This window comes from Pongo pygmaeus, chromosome 13 (assembly GCF_028885625.2).
Source record: "Pongo pygmaeus isolate AG05252 chromosome 13, NHGRI_mPonPyg2-v2.0_pri, whole genome shotgun sequence".
Lineage (NCBI taxonomy): Eukaryota > Metazoa > Chordata > Mammalia > Primates > Hominidae > Pongo > Pongo pygmaeus.
This window is the reverse complement of record NC_072386.2, coordinates 95,019,985-95,046,740: the sequence shown is the minus strand read 5'-3', so window position 1 is coordinate 95,046,740 and position 26,756 is coordinate 95,019,985. Positions and strand designations below refer to the sequence as shown.

General features: G+C 38.2%; 1 pseudogene; it reads left to right on the top strand.

Moving 5' to 3' along the window:
• Positions 1 to 571: 571 nt before the first annotated feature.
• LOC129043530 (olfactory receptor 13C7-like) lies at positions 572 to 2,936 on the top strand (annotated as a pseudogene).
• The last annotated feature ends 23,820 nt before the right edge of the window (positions 2,937 to 26,756 follow it).

The following is a 26,756-nucleotide window of genomic DNA, read 5'->3' as shown; positions in this document are numbered from 1 at the left end:
CTTTTCTATTTATTCTTTTAGCCCACAAAACTCTTCTGCAATTAAGATTAAATTACCATTGAAGCAGAACTTTCACATACAACTTTGTTTTAGTAACTGAAGAACAGCAATTTTGTTAGGTATAACATAGTGTGAAGAAAAATGTTTGGTTACAGATAATAATGTTGGTTAAAATGGCCAGATATCTGCTGGCTAGTAATATTTCATACATTTTCTATTTGTTCTGGATTGTTTGGTCAAAATATGGTAACATTGTATTAAAATAATTTAAATTTGTAATGCAAATGAGATTCATAATTCTAACTCAGTTGCATGTATTTTTAATCTGTTCTCTAACAAGAATATTCTTTTTGAGAGCTGGGGACTCCTTCGTGAAGTCTGAAAGTCTAACTGAGCTTAACTTAGAGGGCCGTAACATATTGTTGTGCTATTTGTGTATCCATTTACAGGTCTTTATTACCCATAAGGGAAGCCATTCAAGAATGCAAATGATTCTTACAGACACTGCTGTAAAAGATCCACACACATTCCAGCCACTACATAATTCCTGCTGGTCAAAGAAAATATTAGCATGGGAAACTCTAATCAGTCTTTCGTGACAGAATTTGTCCTGCTGGGGCTTTCTGGCTACCCAGAGCTAGAGGCCATTTACTTTGTGCTGGTCCTATGTATGTATTTGGTGATCCTTTTGGGAAATGGAGTCATCATCATTGTGAGTGTTTATGACACCCACTTGCACACCCCCATGTACATTTTCCTCAGTAACTTATCATTCTTGGACATCTGCTACACTAGTTCATCTATTCCACTATTTCTCAGCAGCTTCTTAACGTCAGAGAAAACTATTTCCTTCTCTGGGTGTGGAGTGCAAATGTTTCTCTCTTTTGCTGTGGGAGCAACAGAGTGTGTGCTTCTAAGTATGATGGCGTTTGACCGCTATGTGGCCATCTGTAACACTCTACGATACCCTATCATCATGAGCAAGGCTTCATACGTGTCCATGGCTGCTGGGTCCTGGATTGGAGGAGGAACCAATTCTGTGTTGCAAACCTCCCTTGCAATGCGGCTTCCTTTCTGTGGAGATAACGTCATTAATCATTTTACTTGTGAAATCCTGGCTGTCTTAAAATTGGCCTGTGCTAATATCTCCATAAATATTATTAGCATGGTTGTTGCTAATATGATTTTTCTTTTTTTATTTTATTTTATTTATTATTATTATTATTATTATTATTATTATTATTATTATTATTATTATACTTTAGGCTCTATGGTACATGTGCGCAACGTGCAGGTAAGTTACATATGTATACATGTGCCATGCTGGTGCGCTGCACCCACCAACTCGTCATCTAGCATTAGGTATATCTCTCAATGCTATCCCTCCCCCCTCCCCCCACCCCACAACAGTCCCTGAAGTGTGATGTTCCCCTTCCTGTGTCCATGTGTTCTCATTGTTCAGTTCCCACCTATGAGTGAGAATATGCGGTGTTTGGTTTTTTGTTCTTGCGATAGTTTACTGAGAATGATGATTTCCAATTTCATCCATGTCCCTACAAAGGACGTGAACTCATCATTTTTTATGGCTGCATAGTATTCCATGGTGTATATGTGCCACATTTTCTTAATCCAGTCTATCATTGTTGGACATTTGGGTGGATCAACAAAATTGATAGACCGCTAGCAAGATTAATAAAGAAAAAAAGAGAGAAGAATCAAATAGATGCAATAAAAAATGATAAAGGGGATATCACCACCAATCCCACAGAAATACAAACTACCATCAGAGAATATTACAAACACCTCTACGCAAATAAACTAGAAAATCTAGAAGAAATGGATAAATTCCTCAACACATACACCCTCCCAAGACTAAACCAGGAAGAAGTTGAATCTCTGAATAGACCAATAACAGGAGCTGAAATTGTGGCAATAATCAATAGCTTACCAACCAAAAAAAGTCCAGGACCAGATGGGTTCACAGCCGAATTCTACCAGAGGTACAAGGAGGAGCTGGTACCATTCCTTCTGAAACTATTCCAATCAATAGAAAAAGAGGGAATCCTCCCTAACTCATTTTATGAAGCCAGCATCATCCTGATACCAAAGCCTGGCAGAGACAACAAAAAAAGAGAATTTTAGACCAATATCCTTGATGAACATTGATGCAAAAATCCTCAATAAAATACTGGCAAACCGAATCCAGCAGCACATCAAAAAGCTTATCCACCATGATCAAGTGGGCTTCATCCCTGGGATGCAAGGCTGGTTCAATATACGCAAATCAATAAATGTAATCCAGCATATAAACAGAACCAAAGTCAAAAACCACATGATTATCTCAATAGATGCAGAAAAGGCCTTTGACAAAATTCAACAACCCTTCATGCTAAAAACTCTCAATAAATTAGGTATTGATGGGTCGTATCTCAAAATAATAAGAGCTATCTATGACAAACCCACAGCCAATATCATACTGAATGGGCAAAAACTGGAAGCATTCCCTTTGAAAACTGGCACAAGACAGGGATGCCCTCTCTCACCACTTCTATTCAACATAGTGTTGGAAGTTCTGGCCAGGGCAATATGATTTTTCTTGTAGGGCCAGTACTTTTTATTTTTGTTACATATGTTTTTATTCTCTCCACCATCCTGAGAATTCCTTCTGCAGAAGGAAGGCACAAAGCCTTCTCCACCTGCTCTGCCCACCTAACAGTGGTGATTATATTCTACGGAACCATCCTTTTCATGTATGCAAAGCCCAAGGCTAAAGACTTTTCTGGTGCAGACAAAGAACAAGTCACGAAATCATCTCCCTCTTCTATGGAGTGGTGACACCTATGCTTAATCCTCTCATCTATAGTTTGAGGAACAAAGACATGAAGGCAACTGTGAAGAGTATACTGTGTCAAAAATGCTTCTCGGAAGGAATGTAAATGCTTCTTTATTTATTTTTAAAAGTATTTTACTCTGAGTGTAGGGCTAGCTCTCACCCGGAGGTTCCAAAATAAATATGAGGGTTGATGATTCCACTAATTCCCGAAATTCTCATTTTTCTCTTCCTAATATTTAAAAGAAAGAGGGAAATCCAGGACTGAGTTACCTTTTCTCTTCATGACAGAGTTAAGGAAAAGGACAGAAACTTATGGGTAAAAGGATTCTCATCCAAACCACCTTCCTTCTCTTGGCTAACAGAGTTTAGTTTATTCCTTGAATGGTAAATTCTATAATCTAAGAGAAAGTACCATTTTGCCAACGTAATCTTTTATCCCCTATCTACACCATTCTTAGGAAGATCAAGTAGAAAGTGTCTTGCTAAAAATCAGAATGCTATATGATTTCAACAGTTAATAATTCAGAATGAAGTAGATTTGATCATGTAGAAGTAAAGGGGCAACAGTGTAAGGTATTAGGCACCTAGCCTGTATATATGTCATAGAGGGAGAAGAAATGGAAAAATGAAGCTATTTTTCCTAGGGATGATTTCCTTTTGGCTGCAAACTGGCAAGCCATCTTTTATGCAGAGGTGTCTAAGGCAATGTGAGACTTTGTGCAGATAACCCAGATGATGGGGAACTATGGCCTGCCTTGTGTTTCAATAGATAAGAAATGATGTCTTTGAGTGAAAAACATTACTGTTAAATGATTCAAAAAATTTACTTTATTTCTACATAACTTTATAGCATAGTTCTCTGAGAACACAGTGATAATGGGTTTATTGTTTTTTTTTTTTTTTTTTTTTTTTTTTTAGTTACTTTGTTTTATTTTTTTGAGATGGCATCTGGCTCTGTCGCCCAGACTGGAGTGCAGTGGCAAGATCTCCACCCACTGCAAGCTCCTCCTCCCAGGTTCATGCCATTCTCCTGCCTCAGCCTCCCGAGTAGCTGGGACTATAGGCGCCTGCCACCACGCCCGGCTAATTTTTTTGTATTTTTAGTAGAGACAGGGTTTCACTGTGTTTGTCAGGATGGTCTCGAGCTCCTGACCTTGTGATCCACCCGCCTCGGCCTCCCAAAGTGCTGGGATTACAGGCGTGAGCCACTGTGCCCGGCCTGGGTTTACTGTTTTAAGAAGTTAGGTATTTTTGCAATTACATGAATTTCCTGTGGAATATGAGCATTCCATTCATTCATTCAGTCATTTATTACTCATTTACTTATTCAATCAACCAGTATTTACTGAATACCTATTTTTGTCTTGGCATTGTGCTAAGTATTGGTGATATAAAAAATATAAGACAACCTGGAAATGAAAATGAAGATGTGGTTAGGGAGCACAGTCTTGTGGAATACAGATTGACGCATACATTGGAGACAAAAATATTAAAGAATACTTATTTATGGCTTTTTATTCTCTCCTACCTTCTAAGCTGGACTCTTTGTTGGGTCTTTGTTGGACTGAGCAGAATAATGGTTGGATTTGTAATAATTTAAATAAGCTGATTGTCATATGAAAGGGCTTGAACCATCTCTAGAAAAGAAATAACATAGTGAGAAAGAACCCAGTGCATACTGGAGATTTTAAAGATAGAAGGGCAGATATTTACATTGATACTGCAAAAATAGGATTAGAGGAAAGGAAAAATTAGCTACATGGAATTTTGGGAAAGCTCTGATGCTGGTTTTATGTGACCCTACCTCAGTGTGTCTTGATAATCTCAATAAAGATGTACAACATTCTTTAAGACATTTGGTTATGGATTCAGTTTCTTTTGCAGTATCACCATGCTGAGACTGGCCATAGGATGAGGGTAACTTAAGTGGGTCACAGACTTAGGTGGGTCACAATTACAATGCAGTATGTTAAATGCTTTTATAGCAGAATATATGTAAATCCCTTGAAGGGGAAGTCCCAGTAAGGGAAAGGCACTTCTGCTTGGATAAACTAGGAAAAGCAGTTCTCCTACTGGTATTGTAAGCAAGAATTTTCTAAACAGATGAAACAGTGCCAAGATATGGAATACTAATAAGAGTTTGGAATGGTTGGAACTTGGGTTTTACTGTTGGGGTAGTGACAGAGAAGACTGGAAAGGTAGTTTGGAGCCAAATTGTCAGGGCTTCAGATGCTAATCTAAGTCAATACCTCTATAGGTTTGAGGTGATGACCCTCTGTTCTCTGGAGTCCAGGAGGCTGAATCAGGGCTACCACATACATGAGCAAATTCTGAGAAGTCAGATCTATAATACTACCAACCTCCTACCTGTCCCTACTTTTGTCTGTTTTATATTCCCTGAAGTTCCACATAATATTTTATTTGGAAAATGAGTATTCTGTTGTGAGGAAAAGTTTTTAAATCACTGCAGTGAACAACAGAATCTACTAACAGTTATAAGAAAGAAACTGATGTTTTTGGGTTGGTGCTTTAGAAAGCTCACTTTGGCACTGGGGATAATAGAGTTGTAAATCTCTAGCTGATAAATCCTCAGTCAGGCCTGTTTTACATTCCTTCATCAGCCTCTAGCACTTACCTTGTCTTATTTCTTATAGGCTTCAGGGTACTGAGTACCTATCCAATTTCTTAGAGTTTCCATTCTATTCTTGACTGTTTGTAAATAGACTTGAATTTCTCAAATAACTTTCCTGACCCTTTGGTTTAAAATTTTTACTTTAATTGAGGAAACAGTGAAGAAACAGCAAAATAACATGAATGAGAGCATTACACAGATTTAGGATCCACACATATTTCTGCCCTTATTAGAGAAAAAACATAGTATCCTAGACATTGTGAATGTCTTATTGAAGCCATCCTAATAAAATTGATAAAACTAAATTGCTAGGTTTAACAAAAGCATAAGCTTTAAGTAGAAACATAGCAAAGCATTAACCAGACGGCTCTATGGCCCACTTCTATACAGCTGATTACTACTTAAAAGTCACATAGCCCCTCCATAAGGTCCTAACTTCTATAGATAACATCTTTAATGTTATGAAATGTCAAGTTTTCCATTTTGAGATATTTTCCAGATCCTGCATTCCAATGGGTCCATCGAGGCTAGCCAGTCTGAAGACCCTCTCTGAGGAAGTAATTCAGCCCCAAAATGTAGTTTCTGCATCTTTATTAAAGATTGCATTCCACACACCCTAAGCAATTAGTTCCTCAGCCCCCTATTTGCCAAAATGCCCTTAAAAATTCTAGGCCAAAACTCCATGGTGAGGTGGATTTAAGGTTCCTTTCCACTTTCTCATTTGGCTGCCATACAGTCATTATACTCTTTCTCTGCTTCAACTCCCACTGTTTCGGTGCATTGGTATGTTACCCATATGACAGGAAAACCTGGTTGTCCTAGAACAATACTGTGGAGGCTCTGAATACCGTTACATTCCTCTAAATGGTTTTGATGTTTTTGCTTTAGGAGCAATCAGGTTGGACTCAAACTACAAACTTGATCTTTTTGTTAGCAATACACATCTCAGTTCAAGATCTCTCTCTCTATCTATATTTATGTTTTTACAGTCAGCCCTCCATGCTTATGGGTTTCACATAACTTGGATTCAACAAATTTGGATCAAAAATATTCAGGCAAAAGCCAATAGAAATAACAATATAATATGAATTAAAAATACAGCTTAACAGGTATTTACATAGCATTTACATAGTAGTAGGTATTATAAGTAACCTAGAGATGATTCAAAGTATATGAGAAAATGAGTGTGGATTCTGTGCAAATACTTTGCCATTTTATATAAGGAACTTGAACATCCGTGGATTTGGGTAACCGTGGGAGTCCTGGAATCCATCCCTCATAGATACCAAGGGATCCCTGTATATATACATATTGGTATTTAGCTGGATTGTGCCTGTATGGTGCAGGGGTCAATCAGAGAACTGGGGCAAGTTTTTACACAGAATTTGATGTTTCCTCTGCTGGGACTCTGCTTTCTGGAATTCCTCCCTTACTTTATGGTGGCTGTTTCTCCAGAATTCTGCTGGTTTGTCCATAAAGAGCCATTTTATTATCAGAATTTCCAAACCTCTGCTGTGCCTAGTCAGTCTATACCCATAAAAATGTGAAACTCACACCAAAATGTTACTTCTTCTAAGTGATACTCTTAAAAAATTTTGCAGAGAGTTTCTAGTTGTCATTTCTGAGGTGCTTGAGTCTGATAGGAGCTTATTCAGCCAAAGTGACAGCAACAGAAATCAAAAGTCCTCCCCTTTACATTTTATAATTAGAGTGTACCTCTCTCCTTCTCTGTGTTGGCTTCCATGCTGATCCTACCTATATGATTTCCTAATACACCTCAAAATCAAAGTAGACTGATATTTCCAATGGAGAATATGAGACAATGAATAAAAAATTTGGAATCCCCCTGAGGCCAGAGGGGAGCATATCATAAGTGTTAAACAGCATGGAATAATTCAATAGATTTGTGTTTTATTAGCCCATTAAAGGTTAAATGAGGCATTATGTGAAAGCAGATGGCTCATGGGAGGGTCTCGTTATATTTTATTTCCATCCTCTAAATAAAAATCTAGTCTTTTAGTCTCTTTCCACCCTTAGTTCACCTGTAGCCCATTCCTTCCTTGAGCAGGCAAAATGAAAACTGACCCTCAGAGTTCATCTCCTTTAGCAGTCCTCTTTGATCACTTCCTGCTAATGCTCCCTCCTCTCTGTGCCTTATTCAAACTACCCAGGAATTTATGATTAACTACTTTATTTCCAGAACTCAGAGGACAAATGAGAAAGATAAGGAGGGGAGATGAGAAGTCATATTTAAATAATGCATAATATTACCATAAAATGTGTTAGGTAACTAGGTAATTTACATATTATCTAAGTTCTTGTTCATTAATTAATGCTGGTGGCAAGTGCAACAAATAATTGTCTCTCATTGCCTCATTCAGACACAGACACCAGAATCCTTGCTTAATGTCCTTAATTTCAAGAATCAGAGAGCAAATGAGAAAAACAATGGATGGGTTAGGCAATATTACTTAATTAATGCGTTACATATACCATGTGTTGTACTAGCTGTCATATGTAAATTGTCTTTTAAAAATTGTTTTCATTAAGTAATGCCTATAAATAATGTAATATGTGTGTTGCCTTCATTTTTATGTTGATTATTGCTCTCATGTATTCAGCACTGTGTACGTGCATGTTAGGGGCTGGGGATTCAATTCTGTATATGATATTTTCTCTGCATTCTGGGATTAGCTCCAGATGGCTCTATAAGGTGGATAAGAAAATTTAGGCTTATATAAAAGTCACACAGGTCATAAATGGCAGCCACGGTTTAAGTCTGTTGTTTGTCTATATTTCCTATATTAATTTCAGAGTCAGTTTGAGGAATAAATTAAATACAAGGAAGTATTTCAAGAGGACAAGAGGAACTGTGAGACATTCTTAAAAAATTATTATAAAAAAGGTTATTTTGTCTATTAATGATGCTGATATTTCTCTGAAGGAGAATTGCATTTTGATTCTGAATTTTAGAGACAGGGTCTTGCTCTGTCTCTTAGACTGGAATGCAATGGTGTGATCATAGCTCACTGCAGCCTGGAATTCCTGAGCTTAAGCAATATTCCCCCCAAACCCCCAATTCGGCCTTCTGAGTAGCTAGTACCACAGGTACATGTCACCTTGCCCAGGCTAATTTTTTTTTTTTCTTTTCTTTTTTTTTTTTTATGTAAAGATGAGGTCTTGCTATGTTCCGCAGGCAGTCAGCCAACTCTTGAGCTCAAGCCATCCTCCTGTCTTGGCCTCCCAAAGTGCTGGGTGATTCTGAATTTGGATTTTGAGTCAGTCTTTTCAAGTGTGCTATGAATTGAATTTCCTCTGTGGCAAAACCAAAAATAAACAAAAAACAACTTTTATTTTCCAAGGTGTGTTGACCGTGTTCTAGAAATCACTACTGTATATATAAAATTAATTAAAAATTTACTCTTACAATCTGAGTTTATAGTGCAGAATTAGGATAGGAATATACAATTAGAGGGGCGATGATATGTTAAGAAACATCACCATATATTACAACTCAAAAGTCATTCCAAGCGGAAATTGTTATGAAAGAAAAACATTATGAATAAGATCATATATTGCTTTTGAAACAGAGAGAATTGCCAATATTCTCCAAGTAGACTTTAGTCAACTAATATATTTTCTCTTTAACTTAATGTTAGAGATAAATATTGATGTGAATATTTGCTTTACTCAGACCTAATGACCTCTTTAGTGTATTTTATTAAATTCTTTCACTTCCTTTTCTCTTTTTTAGGCTTAAAGATTAGCTGCTTTTCCCCTCCTCTGCCAAAGCATTTGACATTTTTGTTTGGGAATTAAAAAATCTAAATAATTCTTACTCTTTTTTTTAAATAATTTTTTTTTGGGTTTGAGGTTTACAACATGATGTTTTGGGATATATATAGATGGTAAATGGTTACTATAGTGAAGCTGATTAATAAACCATCTTGCATAGTTACTATTTTGTGTGACAAGAACAGCTACAATCTACTTATTTAAACAAAAAACCCCAATACAATGGATTTTATTAACTTTAGTACTCATATTGTATGTTATATCTCTAGACTTGCTCATCTTACATATCTGCTATTTTGTATCCTTGGATCTACATCTCCCCAATTCTTTTCCATCCCATCTCCTCCCACCTGTGGTTACCAATGTTCCATTCTCCATCTCTGTGTATATGACCTTTCTTTCAAAAAAAAATCCACAAATGAATAAGATCCTGCAATATTTTTCTATGTCTGGCTTCCTGTAATGTCCTTCAGGTCCATCCATGTTATGGCAAATGACAGAATCTTTGTCTCTCTCTCTCTCTTTTTAAAAGGCTGAATAATATTTCATTGTGGAGAGACATCACATTTTCTTTACCCATCAGTGGGCATTTAGGCTGTTTCTGTATCTTGACTATTGTGAATAATGCTGCAATGAACATGGTAGTACAGATATCTACCAGGCGGTGATTTTATTTCCTTTGGGTATGGACCCAGAAGAGGGATTGCAGGGTCATATGGTAGTTCCATTTTTAATTTCTTTAGAACCTCCACACTGTTTTCCATAATGGCTATACCAGTCTACATTCCTACCAACAGTGAACTAGGGTTCCCTTTTGTCCACACCGTTGCGAACATTTGTTATCTCTTATCTTTTGATAATACCCAATCACACAGATGTGAGGTGATATCTCATGGTGTTTTAATTTGCATTTCCTTTATAATTAGTAGTATTGAACACATTTTCATATACCTATTGGCCATTTTTATGTCTTCATTAAAAAAATGTCTAAGTTCCTTCCCCATTTTAAAATCAGGTTATTCATTTTTCTGCCATTGAGTGTTGTAACAGTTCCTTATAAATTTTGGATGTTAACCCCTTATCAATTGCAATTATTTTTGCCAGTCAGTAGGTTGCCTTTCATTTTGTGGATTGTTTCCTTTTCTATAAAAATGTGTTTTTTGTTAGATTTAATATCATTTATTTATTTTTATTTTTGTAGTAAGAACTTTTGGTATGATATACAAAAACTCATCGCCAAGACCAATTTTGAGGAGCTTTTCCCTGTGTTCTTTTCTAGGTATTTTATGATTTCAGGTCTTACATTTAGGTATTTTATTCATTTTGAGTTGAATTTTGTGTATGGTGTAAGAGTCCAATTTCATTCTTTTGCCTGTAGAAATCCAGTTTTCTCAGCACCATTTCTTGAAAAACTACCCAATCCTTGTTGTGTCCTCTTGGTACCCTTGTTAAAAATTAGTTGACATAAGTGTTTGGATTTAGTTCTGGGCACTCTGTTTTATTCAATTGATCTTTATTTCTGTTTGTATGCAAGTACCATGTGGTTTTGATTACTATAGCTTTGTAATACAATTTTAAATCAGGAAGTGTGATGTCTGTAACTTGCTTTTTTTCCCCTCAGTATTGCTTTGGCTGTGTGTGTGTGTGTGTGTGGTGTGTGTGTGTGTGTGCGCTTGTATGTGTGGTTCCATATTATTACAGGAGTTAAAACAATTGTTTCTGAAGAATGCCGTTGGAATTTTGATTGAAATTGTGTTAAATCTGTATATTGCTTTGGGTAGTATGGACATTTTAAAAATATTAATCTGTCCCATCTATGAACGTGGGGTATCTTTCCATTTACTTGTGTCTTCTTCAATTACTTTCATCAATGTTTTATAGTTTTTAGTATAAAATTATTTCACCTCCTTTGTTAAATTTATTTCTCAATTTTTGTATACTGTCATAAATAATATGATTTTCTTGATTTTTTTTCAGTTAGGTTGTTATTTGTGTATAGAAATGCTACTGATTTTTTATGTTATTTTTGTACTTTGTAACTTTGTTGAATTCATTTATTAGTTCTAACTGTTTTTGTGGTAGAATCTTTGGGGTTCTAATTAGTTCTAGCTAGATTAACTTCTGACATATAGAATTAGGTTATCTGCAAATAGAGATAATTTTACTTCTTTCTTTTTATTTGGATACCTTTTATTTTTTTTTTCTTGTCTGACTGTACTTGCTAGTACTAATGGTGCTGTAATGAATAGAAATGATGAAAATGACTATCTCTGCCTTTTACCAGATTTTAATGGAAAAGCTTTCAGTTGTGCCCCATTGATTATGACATTAGATGTAGGTTTCTTTTTCTTATAAGTGGCTTTTATTATGTTGAAGATCTTTCCTTCTGTACTAAACTGTTAGGGATTTTTATCAAGAAAGGATGACGAATATTATCAAATGCTTTTTCCATATCAGTTGAAATGATCATATGGCTTTTATTTTTATTCTGTTAATGTGATGTATCACTTTGATTGATTTGCACATGTTAAACCAGACTTGAATGCCAACAAAAAGTCCTACTTGGTCATGAGGCATAATCTTTCTGATGTGTTGTTGAATTTGGTTTGCTAGTATTTTATGGAGGATTTTTGTATTGATGTTCATCAGAGATATTGGCCTGTAGTTGTCTTTTCTTGCAGTGTCTTTGTGTGGCTTATATATCAGGGTGATGGTGGTCTTGTAAAATATTTTTGGAAGTATTCCCTTTAGCTCTATTTAATGAAGGTTTAAGAAGTATTGGTAGTAATTATTTGAATATGTGGTAGAATTCAACCATGAAATCCTCCTGCTTTTCTTTATTGGGAGGATTTAAATGATTTTCAATTCCTTTATTTGTTATTTGTCTGTTCAAGCTTTCTATTTCTTCCTGACTCAATCTTGGAATGTTATATTTTTCTAGAAATGTATCAATTTCCTTTAGGTAGTTAAATTTGTTGGTATATAATTGTTTATAATAGTTTCTTATGATTCTTTTTATTTCTGAGGCATCTGTTGTAATGTTTTCACTCATGTTTCATTTCATTTAAGCCTTTCCTCTTTGTTTCTTAGTCTAGCTAGAGGTTTGTCAATTTTGTTCAATTTTTCAAATAATCAAATTTTTGTTTTATTGACTTTTATATGTTTTTTCTGTTTTCCATTTGATTTATTTCTGTTCCGACTTCTATTATTTCCTTCCTTCTGTTAATTTTGGGGTTACTTTGTTGTTCTTTTTCTAGCTCCTTGAGATGTGATGCTAGGCTATTTATTTGGGATCTTTCTTCATTTTTAATGTAGGCATTTATGGCTATGAACATTCCTTTTAGAACTGCTTTTGCTGCGTCCCATAGATTTGGTATGTTGTGTTTCTACTGTCATATGTATAGGATATATTTTATATATCTCTTTATCTATCTATCTATCTCTCTCTATGTCTATCACAGACAAATGACAATGGAAACACAACATACCAAATATATTTATATGTGTATATGCATGTGTTTATACATACATGCATGCACGTATGTGCCACCACATCTGGCTAATGTTTTTTAATTTTTTGTAGAGATGGGTCTTCCTATGTTGCCTAGGCTGTAAGATATTTTTAAAATTTTCTTTTTGATTTCTTCTTTGATCCAGTAGCTGTTCCAGAACATGTTGTTTAATTTACACATATTAGTAAAATTTTTAATATTCTTCCTATTATTTGTTTCTAGTTTCATATTATTGTGATCAGGAAAAAATTCTAGACATGATTTTAATTTTTCTGAATTTGTTAAGATTTGTTTTGTGGCCTAACACATGGTATATTCTGGAGAATGTTCCATACACACTAGAAAAAAAGGTATACTCTGGTGCTGCTGGATGAAAAGTTCTATATATGTTCATTAGGTCCATTTGGTCTAAAGTGTAGCTGAAGTCCAGTATTTCCTTGTTAACTTTCTGTTTGGTTGGTCTGTTTATTGTTGAAAGAAGAGTATTGAAGTCTCTTGCTATTATTGTTTTGCTATCTATTTCTTTGTTCTTGTTCATAAATATTTGTTTATAAATTTTGGTGCTTCAATGTTGGGTGCATATCTATTTATAATTGTTATGTCTTCTTATAGAATTGACCTCTTTATTATTAAATAATGGTCATCTTTATGTCTTGCAGTGTTTATTAGACTTGAAGTCTATTTTATAAGTATACTACATTAAGTATGGCCACTCTTGCTCTCTTTTGGTTACTATTTCCATCTCTTTATGGGGAAGAAGATGGAATATCTTCTTCCATCCCTTTATTTTTCAGTCTACATGCGCCCTTAAAGCTAACGTGGGTCTCTTATAAGCAGCATATAGTTGGATCTTTTTAAAAACCCATTCAGCCACCTGTCTTTTTATTGGAGAATTTAATCCATTTATATTCAAGGTTGTTATTGATAGGTAAGAACTTACTCCTGCCATTTTGTTTATCATTTTCTGATCGTTTTATAGATTCTTTGTTTCTTTTTCCCTCTCTTGTTGCTTACCTTTGTGCTTTGGTAATTTTCAGGAATGCTAAGCTTTGATTTTTTTCTCTTTCTTATTTTATATCTGCTATTATTTTTTGCTTCTTGATTACCACGAGGCTTACATTTAAAAATCTTGTTATTATAATAGACTATTTTAAGCTGATAACAACTGAACTTTGGTCACATACAAATATTCCAGACTTTTGCCCTCTCCCAATAACTTATATTTTCATTGCTGCAATTTATATCTTTTTACATTTTCTATTCTTTTTTTTTTTCCAAGATGGATCCTTGCTCTCTTGCCCAGGCTGGAGTGCAGTGGTGTGATCTCAGCTCACTGCAACCTCTGCCTCCTGGGTTCAAGCAATTCTCCTGCCTCAGCCTCCCAAGTAGCAGGGATTACAGGTGTCTGCCACCACACCCAGCTAATTTTTGTATTTTTAATAGAGAGGGGTTTCACCATGTTGGCCAGGCTGGTCTCAAACCCTTGACCTCGTGATCCGCCTGTCTTGGCCTCCCAAAGTGCTGGGATTAGAGGCAAGAGCCACCGTGCCCGGCTTACATTTTCTATTCTTTAACAACCTATTGTTGCTATAGTTGTTTTAGACCATACTGACTTTTAACTTTCATACTAGATGTTTGAAAGATTTATACATCACCATTACAGTAATGCAGTATTTTGAATTTGATTATGAATTTATCTCTACCAGTGAGTTTTATACTTTCATATGTTTTCATGACAGTGAATGTTGTCCTTTTGCTTCCAGTTGGAGCACTTTCTTAAGCATTTCTTGTAAGGCTGGTATAGTGGTGAAAAATGCCTTTCATTTTTGCACGTTGGGGAAATATTTTTTCGTTTTTAAAAAATTTTATTTAATTTTTCGTTTTTATGGATACATGATAATTATACATACTTATGGGGTTTATGTAATCTTTTGATACAAATGCACAGTATATATCAAACCTAGGTAACTGGGATACTCATAACCTCAAATATTCATTAAATCTTTGTATTGGGAATACTGGAAATCTATTCTTCTAGTTATTGTGTGATATATACAATAAATTATTGTTAATTATAGTTGCCATATTGTGCTACCAAGCACTAGATTTTATTCCTTCTACCATACTGTATTTTTTTTTTTTTTGAGACGGAGTCTTCCTCTGTCACCAGGCTGGAGTGCAGCAGCACGATCTTGGCTCACTGCAACTTCTAACTCCCTGGTTCAAGTGATTCTCCTGTCTCAGCCTCCCGAGTAGCTGAGATTACAGGCACGTGCCACTATGCCCAGCTAATTTTTAGTAGAGACAGGGTTTCACCATGTTGGCCAGGATGGTCTCAATCACCTGACCTCGTGATCTACCTGCCTCAGCCTCCCAAAGTGCTGGGATTACAGGTGTGAACCACCACGCCTGGCCCCATACTGTATTTTTATACACTATTAAGCAAATTTGTTTTATTTCCCCTCCCCAGCCTCTGGTAACTACCATTCTATTCATACAACATCTTTCTTTCTGTGTCTTATTTTACTGAACATAAGGTCCTCCAATTCTATCCATTTTGCTGCAAGTGACATAATTTCATTTATAGCAGAGTAATATTTCATCGTGTATATATACCACATTTTCCTTTTTTTGAACTTTTATTTTAATTTCAGGGGTACATGTACAAGTTTGTTATATAGGTAAACTTGTGTCATGGGAGTTTGTTGTACAGATTATTAAGTCACCCAGGCATTAAGCCTAGTATCCATAGTTATTTTTCCTGATCCTCTCCATGCACTCCTACCCTCCACCCTCCAATAGGCTCCAGTGTGTGTTGTTTCTCTCTATATGTCCATGTGTTCTCATCATTTAGCTTCCACTTATGAAGAACACGTGGTATTCAGTTTTCTATTCCAGCATTAGTTTGGTAAGGATAATGGCCTTCAGCTCCATCCATGTTCTTGCAAAAGATATGACCTCATTCTTTTTTATGGTGGCATAGTACTCCATAGTGTATATGTACCACATTTTCATTATCCAGTCTATAAGTGATGAGCATTTAGGTTGATTCCATGTCTTTCCTATTGTGAATAGTGTTGCAGTGAACATACATGTGCAAGTGTTTTTATAATAGAACAATTTATATTCCTTCAAATATATACCCAGTAATGGCTTGCTGGGTTGAATGGTATTTCTGTTTTTACATCTTGGAGGAATCACCACACTATCTTCCACAATGGTTGAACTAATTTACACTCCAACCAACAGTGTATAAACACTCCTTTTTCTCTACAAGCTCACCAGCATCTGTTATTTTTTCACTTTTTATTAGTAGCCATTCTGACTGGTGTGAGATGGTACCTCATTGTGGTTTTGATTTGTACTTCTCCAATGATCAGTGATGTTGAGCATCTTTTTCATATGATTGTTGGTCACATGTATATATTCTTTTGAAAAGTGTCTGTTCATGTCCTTTGTCCACTTTTTAATGGGGTTGTTTCTTTTTTCTTGTAAATTTGTTTAAGTTCCTTATAGATACTAGATATTAGACCTTTGTCAGTTGCATAGTTTGCAAAAATTTTCTCCCATTCTGCAGGCTGTCTGTTCACTCTGTTTATATATATATATAAATATATAAAATTATATATATTTATATATATAATTTTTTTTTGCTGTGCTGTAGCTCTTTAATTTAATTAGATCCCATTTGTCAATTTTTGCTTGTGTTGCAATTGCTTTTGGCATTTTTGTAATGAAATCTTTACCTGTGCCTGTGTCCTGAATAGTATTGTCTAGGTTGTCTTCCAGAGTTTTTATAGTTTCATGCTTTACATTTAAGTCTCTAATCCATCTCGAGTTAATTTTTGTATATGATATAAGAAAGGGGTCTGGTTTCAGTCTTCTGCATATGGCTCGCCAGTTATCCCAACACCATTTATTGAATAGTGAATCTTTTCCCCATTGCTTGTTTTTGTCAGGTTTGTTGAAGATCAGATAGCTGTAGGTGTGTAGCCTCATTTCTGGGTTCTCTATTCTGTTCCATTGGTCTATAGGTCTGTTTTTGTACCCTTACCATGCTGTTTTCGTTGCTGTAGCCCTGTAGTATAGTCTGAAGTTGGGTAGCGCAATGCCTTCAGCTTTGTTCTTTTTGCTTAGGATTGCCTTGGCTATTTGGGCTCTTTTTTGGTTCCATATGAATTTTAAAGTAGTTTTTTTTTTTTTTTTTTTTTTTTTTTTTTTTTTTTTTTTTTAGTTCTTTGAAGAATCTCAATGGTCGTTTAACAGGAATAGCATTGAATCTATAAATTACTTTGGGCAATATGGCCATTTTATGATATTGATTCTTCCTATTCATGAACATGGAATGTTTTCCCATTTGTTTGTGTCTTCTCTGATTTCTTTGAGCAGCGTTTTGTAATTCTTCTTGTAGAGATCTTTAACCTTCCCAGTTAGATGTATTCTTAGGTATTCTATTCTTTTTGTGGCAATTGTGAATGGGATTGAGTCCTGATTTGGCTTTGGCTTGACTGGAATTGGTGTGTACAAATGTTAGTGATATTCGCACATCGATTTTGTATCTTGAGATTTTGCTGAAGTTGTTTATCAGCTTAAGAATCTTTTGAGTTGAGACTATGGGGTTTTCTAGATATAGAATCATGTTGTCTGCAAACGGGGATAGTTTTGTGTCTGGAATTGGTTCCTTCTGGTGGGTTCTTGGTCTTGCTGACTTCAAGAATGAAGCCACGGACTCTTGCGGCGAGTGTTACAGTTTTTAAAGATGGTGTGTCCGGAGTTTGTTCCTTCTGATGTTCAGATGTGTCCGGAGTTTCTTCCTTCTGGACCCTTGTGGTGAGGGTTACAGTTCTTAAAGATGGTGTGTCCGGAGTTTGTTCCTTCTGATGTTCAGATGTGTCTGGAGTTTCTTCCTTCTGGTGAGTTCGTGGTCTTGCTGACTTCAGGAGTGAAACCGCAGACCTTCGCAGTGAGCATTACAGCTCTTAAAGGTGGTGTGTCTGGAGTTGTTTCTTCCTCCCAGTGGGTTTGTGGTTTTGCTGACCTCAGAAGTGAAGCCGCAGACCTTCACAGTGAGTGTTACAGCTCATAAAATGTAGTGCAGACCCAAAGAGTGAGCAGCAGCAAGAGTTATTGTGAAGAGCAAAATAACAAAGGTTTCACAGCATGGAAGGGGACCCGAGTGGGTTGCTGCTGCTGGCTCAGGTGGCCAGCTTTTATTCCCTTATTTGGCCCCACCCATGTCCTGCTGATTGGTCCATTTTACAGAGTGCTGATTGGTCCATTTTACAGAGTGCTGATTGGTGCGTTTACAAACCTTTAGCTAGACACAAAAGTTCTCCAAGTCCCCACCTGACCCAGAAGCCCAGCCAGCTTCACCTCTCAGTTTGACTTCCTCTTTTCCTGTTTAGATGTCCTTTATTTTTTTCTCTTGCCTGATTGCCCTGGCCAGGACTTCCAGTACTATGTTGAATAGGAGTGGTGAGAGAGGGCATGCTTGTATTGTGCTGGTTTTCAAAGGGAATGCTTCCAGCTTTTGCTCATTCAGTATAATGTTGGCTGTGGGTTTGTCATACACAGCTGTTATTATTTCGAGGTATGTTCCTCAATACCTACTTTATTGAGAGTTTTTAATGTGAAGGGGTGTTGAATTCGTTTATGTGATGAATCACATTTATTTATTTGCATGTGTTGAACCAACCTTGCATCCTAGGGATAAAGCCTACTTGATCGTGGTGGATAAGCTTTTTGATGTGCTGCAGGATATGGTATGCAAGTATTTTGTTGAGGATGTTTACATTGATGTTTATCAAGGGTATTGACATGAAGTTTTATTTTTTTGTTGTGTCTCTGCCAGGTTTTGCTATCAGGATGATGCTGGTCTCTTAGAATGAGTTATGGAGGTGTCCATCCTCCTCATTTTTTTGGAATAGTTTCAGCAGGGATGGTACCAGCTATTCTTTGTACATCTTGTAGAATTTGGCTGTAAGTCTGTTTGGTCCTGGGCTTTTTTTATGGTTGGTAGGCTATTTCTGACTCAATTTCAGAGCTTATTATTGGTCTGTTCAGGGATTCAATTTCTTCCTGGTTCAGTCTTCTGAGGGTGTATGTGTCTAGGAATGTATCCATTTCTTCTAGATTTTCTAGTTTGTGTGCAGAAAGTGTTCATAATATTCTCTGATGGTTGTATTTCTGTGGGGCCAGTGTATACCACAGTTTCTTATCCATTCATTTATCAATGAACACGTAGGTTGAGTCCCTGTCTTGGCTATTGTGATTGGTACTGCAATAAACGTGGGAGTGCAGATTTTTTTTCAGTATGTTGATTTCCTTTGTTTTGGATATATACCTGAATATATATCCAGGTATGGAATTGCTGAATCATATAGAAGCTCTATTTTTATTTGTTTGAGGAGTCTTCATACTGTTTTCCATAATGGCTGTACTACTTTACATTCCCACAAACACTATACAAGAGATCCCCTTTCTCTGCATCCTTGTCAGCATGTATTGTTTTTGTCTTTTGATGATAGCCATTTTAACTGGAATAATTTTTTACTGTGTCTTTAATTTGCATTTCCCTGATGATTAGTGAGGTTGAGCATTTTTTCATATATCTGTTGGCCATGTGTATATCTTTTGAGAAATGTCTATTCAGATAAAATGAGTTGACGGTAAATGTGTGATTTATAGGTTCTCTGTTCTGTTCCGTTGGTCTACATGTCTGTTTTTATGCCAGTACCATGCTGTTTTGGTTACTATAACTTTGTAATATAATTTGAAATCAAGTAGAGTGATGCCTATGGCTTTGTTCTTTTGCTCTGGGTTGCTTTGATTATTCTAGTTCTTTTGTAGTTCCATGTGAAGCTTAGGATTGTTTCTTCTGTTTCTTTGCAGAATTATATTGGTATTTTGATAGGAATTGCATCTGTAGATGATTTTGTGTAGTATGAAGATTTTAACAATATTGATTCTTTCAATCCATGAACATGAAATATTTTTCTATTTTTTTGTGTCCTCTTCAATTTCTTCTATCAATGTTTTATAGTTTTCATTACAGAGCTATTTTACTTCTTTAAGTTTATCCCTATATATTTTATATATTTTGCAGCTATTGTAAATAGGTTTGCTTTCTTAATTTATTTTTCAGATTTTTCACTGCTGGCATATGGAAATTTTACTGATTCTTTTCATGTTAATTTTGTATTCTGAAACTTTACTGAATTTATCAGTTGTAAGAATTTATTGATAACATCTTTAGGTTTTTCTAAATATAAGATTATATCATCTGCTAAGAAGGAAACTTTGACTTATACCTTTCCTATTTTGTTGCTCTTTATTTGTTTCCCATGTCTAATTGCTCTGGATAGGACTTATAGTACCATGTTAAATGAAATCAGTGAAAGTGGGCATCTTTATCTTGTTTCAGACCTTACAGGGGAGGCTTTCAGTTTGTCCTCATTCGACATAATACTAGCTGTGGATCTGTTGTATATGACTCTTTTGAGAGATTTTATCATTAAGGAATGTAGAATTTTATTGAATGATTTTTTGGCATCAATTAACATAATCACAGTTTTTGTCCTTCATTCTGTTCATATGAGGTATCACATTTATTGAATTGCATACATGTATTATAGATCTGAATGTGTATATCTCTACCAAGACTCAGTTTTCAGCAATTATTTTGTTAAATAACCTTTCTGTGCCTTTCTCAATTTCTTCTCACAATGCAATATTTTCGCTTAATGGCGCTCCATAGTCCCATAAGTAGGATTTTTTTCATGCTTTTTTTATTCTTCCTCCCCTTCCCCAACTGGATTATTTCAAAAGACCTGTCTTCAGGTTCAGAAATTATTTCTTCAGCTTCATCTAGTCTGCTGTTGAAGCTCTAAATTAATTTTTTTATTTTGTTCATTGACTTCTTCAGCTTCTAGATTTCTGTTTGGTTCTTTTTTTTTTAAAATCTATATCTTTGTTGAATTTCTCATTAGATCACAAACTGTTTTCCTGATTTCATTGACTTGTCTTCTGTGTTCTCTTGATCTCACTGAGTTTCCTTAAGAAAATTGTTTCGAATTTCTTTTTAGGCAGCTTATAAATTTCCATTTCTTTTGCGGTCAGCCGCTGGAGAAATATTGTTTTCCTTTGGTGGTGTCATGTTTCCTTCTTTTTTTTTTTCTTGTTTCTTGTGCCCCTGTATTGATCTCTGTGTATCTGATGAAACAGTGGCCTTTTAATTTTATACAGTAGCTTTTATAGGGGAAGAGTTTCCCTTGAAGATGGGTCTTATTGTGTCAATTGGATAGAGTGTGTTGACTGTCATTTGGGTAGAGTGTGGGTCTGGGTGGGCACAGTACTGTAGTCTCCATGAGGTTTTTTCAGCTATAATCAGTGTCAGTGATGACTGTAGGTACCTCTGTGGCCTAGGCTGCAGGAAATTGGCAGCAGTGGTGGCAAGGTAGAATGTTAGGGTTCTTGGTGGCAAAGGCTTTAGAGATCTTCGTGTTTTCATTTTCTTCACAGTGGGGAGACTTAGCTTAGGGGATCTCTCTTGGTGTGTTATCTGACATTGGCCACTGGAAGCCACAACAAGGCTGTGTTCCACCACACAGGTGGTTGGAGTGGCTGTGGATTGTGTCTTGTTGAACTACTGTGGAACCTGTGACATGGGTGCAGGTTTACTCTCTTAGGCTTGGGTGGCTGCAGCTTTTCCATCAAGCCAAGGACTGTGACTATGAGACACTCCCCAGTAGTTTGGTTTCATGGGGCAGGGATATAGCTGTGACTCTGATTCTGGGGATCAGAGTGTAGGGCTGGCATGGTTCCAGGGATGAAGGTGTGTTCCAGAGGCTCACATTCTGGGGGGGCAGGGCACATCTGTAATTTGAATTCTGGAGACAAGAGGCCACAGTGGCAACTTGGACACCAAGAGAGAGGGTACTGCATAGTGCTGACTGTGGATCCTGTAATGGTGCAACATAGCAGGGGTTAGGCTCTGTGGAGCTGAATACAGTAGCAACAAGGGCCCATTTCTTGGCAGCAAGGAGTTGTGTGGAGCAGCTGTGGCTTCAGCTCCATGGATGAGGAGCAGTGCAATGTGGTCTTTATTCTCCAGGGAGATGGTGCACCTCAGCAGCACAGACTTTGGAGGGCTGGTCCAGATCCATTGAGGTAGGGCACTGTGGTTTTTCAGCCCTAAGATGGGGGTGATACAGATCAGCCAAAGTTATGTTTCCCTTGGGGGCTGGGCTCGTGCAAAAAGTTTGTAGCTGTTTCCCTGGGCTAAAGCTCCATTCCCCTGCGGCTGAGGCACTGGGCTGGTTCAGGGTGCTGAGGAGACATGACTACTCTGCTGGCTTGGGTGTGGTTTCTTAGCCATGCTGGAGTGCCTGGTCCCTAAGGAGCAGGATGCCACTTGGGCTCAGGTACAGGGTTAAAGTTGCTTCCCTGAGCCAAAGCTCCAGTCCTCTGAGGTCGAGGTACCAGGCTGGTGCAGGTGCTGAGGAGGCATGAATGCTCTGCTGGCTTGGGTGCGGCTTCTCTACTGGGCTGGGGAGCCTGGTCCCCAAGAGGCAGGGTACTGTGTGGGCTTGGGCACTGCAATTGCAGCTGCTTTCCTGGGCCATAGCTCTAGTTTTCTGGGCTTAAGGCATCAGGTTGGCTTGGGCACGAAGGCTGCAGAACTGCTTCACCACGTTGGATGTGGCTTCCCCAGTGGAGGGGCACAAGGCTGGTTTACATGCTGGTGGGTCATGGCAAGTCTGCTAGCTCAGGCATTGCTTTCCTGGGGATGGGATGCCAAGGCTCTGAGTAGTCAGGAGTGGAGTGCAGTAGCCACTGGAATGGGGAAGATGGAGTGTGTCCTAGGCAGCCTGTTTCCAGGGGTTGGTGAGCCCAGCTGATAAATGGTGTACTACCATGTGTGAGCATGGTGCAATGATGGTGGAGACTCAGAAATGGAGAGGTGCAGTGGCTACTGACCCCCAGAGGCAGTGGCTTCCATTTCAAGATGGAAAGTGCAGTGGCAGCTTGGGACACGAGGGTGGGTGGGGTGGGGCACAACATGGGCTTCTTTGCTGGAGTAGAATTGAATTCCAGGCAGCTCCCTTAAACTGGGTTCAGGCTCCATGAGGACTGCAGGATTCTCTCATAGCAAAGACTACAGTGGTGATAATGGGAGTTGCTGGAGGCTTCCTGCTTACCTTTTCCCGGCAGAGAAGTCCCTCCTGGTTTCCAGCTGATCCCAGATGGGCAGATGAGGTGGCAGAGGCAGGGTGTTTTGTTCCCTTTTCTATGCAGTCAGCCTGAGTTTCTGTGTTTTATAAAGTTTCTACCACTTCCTTGATGTACTCCGGCATACTCTTTTAATCATTTTTGTTGAAATGTAGTTGTTTGTTCATCGTCTTGGTCCTTTTCTGTGGTAGGAATGATAATTAGGCACGTCTAGTTGGCCATCCTGCTGACGTTACTCTCGCATTCTCTTTTATTCCATGTGTTACATGTGTTTCTTGGACTGAATTTTTATTATACTTTTAATTTTTTCTTCCATATGTTCATTTATTAACTTCCTAGTATTTTTATTATATTGGGCATTGGGCATCTCTCTGTCTCTCTCTCTTTAAAACATAGAACCGTGTTTCCTGCCATTGGGAAACTTTTAGAAGGTCTCAAATGATTATAATATAATAGCTAAGCGCTATAGTATGGGAAAGTGGCAAGGACAGCAGAGAGGAAGGCTTCGATTGCTCTGGGGCAGTTTTGGAAGACTCCCTAGAGGGTGAGACATTTCATCAGAGAAGATGAAATATGACAATGCAGGGAGTGTAACATATGCCATGGTTCCAAAGTGTGGAAAAGCCTTAAATAACGGGCAGTTTGATTAGTGATTGCCAATCTGGCTTCTAATGAGAATCATCTGGCAAACTAAAAAAATGTACTGATTCTGAAGTCTAATCTCCAGAGATTCTTATTTAACTACTTTTAAATTGGGACCAGACATTTCTTTTTTGGCACCATTTAAAGGAATACAAAGCATATGCAAGGTATCCTACATATGCTATTTAAATTTTTAAAAAATTAATTAATGATGATGGACAGTGTGACATATGATTGTCTTCATTTTTGTTGATTAAATTTTTGTCTTATTTATTCAGCATTGGGAATGTGCCTGTCCTTCTGCTAGTGCTGGAAACTAAATGCTGGATAGGATACAGTCCCTATCCTCAAGCATTAGTTTGAGAGAACTCTGTAACAGACATTACTGCCATTTCACAAATGAGGAGTTTTAGGCTCAGAATGATAGTGACAGAGGACAGACAAATTCTTACGCACAGGGATGAGTCCTTGGTGAAAGCCGACCTTGAAGTCAAAGACAGCCTGAAGCCTGAAGACGGATATGCTGGCTGGATAGAGTCCATGACCCGTGTGAGAACTTCCTCAATGCCTTTTAACCAATTGAATGGTGCTTTTTCCAAGACCAGGCATGGACCCCATCAGCACCCACTTCACCATTCTGAGCCCATAAAAACCAGCAAGACTCAGCCAGACAGATGGCGACCCACTCTCGGGTCCCTGTTTGCTGAGAGCTTTTTTTTTTTTTTTAGACAAGTTTTACTTTTGTCACTCAGGCTGGAGTGCAATGGCACGATCTTGGCTCACTGCAACCTCCGCCTCCCAGTGTCAAGTGATTCTCCTGCCTCAGCCTCCCAAGTAGCTGGGATTACAGGCCCCCACCACCACGCCTAGCTAATTTTTGTATTTTTAGTAGAGACAGGGTTTCCCCATGTTGGCCAGGCTGGTCTTGAACTCCTGACCTCAGGTGATCTGCACGCCTTGGCCTCCCAAAGTGCTGGGATTACAGGCATGAGCCACAGCGCCCGGCCTGAGAGCTTTCTTTCTGTTGCTAAATAAATTCTCTGCCTTGCTCACTCTCCGGTGTCCACACACCTTATTCTTGATTGCGGGACAGGAACCCAGATCTCACTGAAGCTGCGAGCCACAGGAATGAACAAGCTGTAACATGCCCGTGTTCACTGAGCTGCAGGCGGCAGAACCAGAGAGAGCTGTAACATTTCCTGGGGGATCAGACCTCGGGACTCCCAGAGCAAAAGCTGTAACATCCCTTGGGGGTCTGCGGTTGCTGGCATCTCCGAGTTCTAGGGTGCCACCACCTCATCTAGACGCCGGTGCCCAACGTGGAAGCTGCTGTGGCACGCTGAGTCCAGCCGCAGGCTGAGCGCGGAGCCGCGGCAGGCGTGGGATCCCGGCGGGTGGCGCTAGTTGAACACAGCGGGCGGAGCAAGTCAGGCGGACCCGAGTGAGGCCCCTGACAGAGCTCAGGGCGGCCACAGAGATTTCTGGTTGGCGAAACGGCACTGAAGGGATCCTGTAACACTGTAACACTGTAACCCTCCCTCCTGCTCACCCAAGCAACAGGGGAGAAAAAGCCACTGTGCACTATTCCCTCCTGCTCGCCAAACTGCAAAAGCCACAAGACTTTGTACAGGTAATAAGTGGCTGTAGGATTTAAAACCTTCTCTGTCTACAATAAATGTAGTGCAAGTTTAAGAAGTGAAGTAACGGCCAGGCGCGGTAGCTCACGCCTGTAATCCCAGCACTCTGGGAGGCCGAGGCTGGTAGATCACCTGAGGTCAGGAGTTCGTGACCAGCCTGGCCGACATGGTGAAACCCCCGTCTCTACTAAAAAAATACAAAAAATTAGCCGGGCATGGTGGTGTGTGCCCATAATCCCATCTACTCAGGAGGCTGAGGCAGGAGAATCGCTTGAATCCGCTAGGCGGAGGTTGCAGCGAGCCAAGATCGCGCCGCTGCACTCCAGCCTGGGCGACAGAGCGAGACTCCATCTGAAAAAAAAAAAAAAAAAAAAAAGAGAAATGAAATAACTTCTTTTAAGAGATATTTAAGGAAGACAGGAGAGCAAAACAGAAATTGTTATAAAGTTTAAGAATAGTTGTTTTTCGGTCGGGCGCCGTGGCTCACGCCTGTAATCCCAGCACTTTGGGAGGCCGAGGCGGGCGGATCACGAGGTCAGGAGATCGAGACCATCCTGGCTAACACGGTGAAACCCCGTCTCTACTGAAAATACAAAAAATTAGCCGGGCGTGGTGGTGGGCGCCTGTAATCCCAGCTACTCAGGAGGCTGAGGCAGGAGAACGGCGTGAACCCCGGAGGCGGAGGTTGCAGTGAGCTGAGATTCGGCCACTGCACTCCAGCCTGGGCAACACAGCGAGACTCTGTCTCAAAAAAAAAAAAAAAAAAAAAAAAAAAAAAGAGAATAGTTGTTTTTTCTGCTACCTATGCTGACATTCCTCTGAAGGAATATTAGAATTTTGCTTCTGATTTTTTTTAACTGAGTCGGGTTTTTCCATATATGCTGCAAACTGAATTTCCTACTAAATACAGAAACATTACTCCAAAGTGTTTTTAGCATATACTCTAAAAATCATCATCCAATATTTGCAATTACTTTAAAATTTGTTCTTAAAAATTGAATATGAGTTTGTAGTACAGGATTGGGGCAAACATACAGAACAAGAATAGTGATAATATCTTAGGCAACATTATTACATAATTATAACTCACTCGCTACCCAGGGTAAAATTTTTATGGGGGAAAAATATTTAGAATAAAGTTATTTATTGTTTCTGAACCAGAGAGAAAGAATTAGTGCTCTTTAAAAGAAGTTTAGTCATTGACAGTAATCTCGTGTCAATTGATTATCAGAGAATAATGTATACTGATATGCTTTTTTGTCTTACTCAACCCAATGACCTCTGCAGTATATTTTATTCAATCTTTTTTTCCCCTGGTTTCGCCTATACTAAAAGATGTTCTGAGGCCAGATGCAGTAGCTTATGCCTATAATCTCAGCAGTTTGGGAGGCCAAGGTGGGTGGTTAACTTGAGCTCAGGAGTTCCAGACCAGCCTGGGCAATGTGGCAAAATCCTGTCTCTACTAAAAGAAAAAA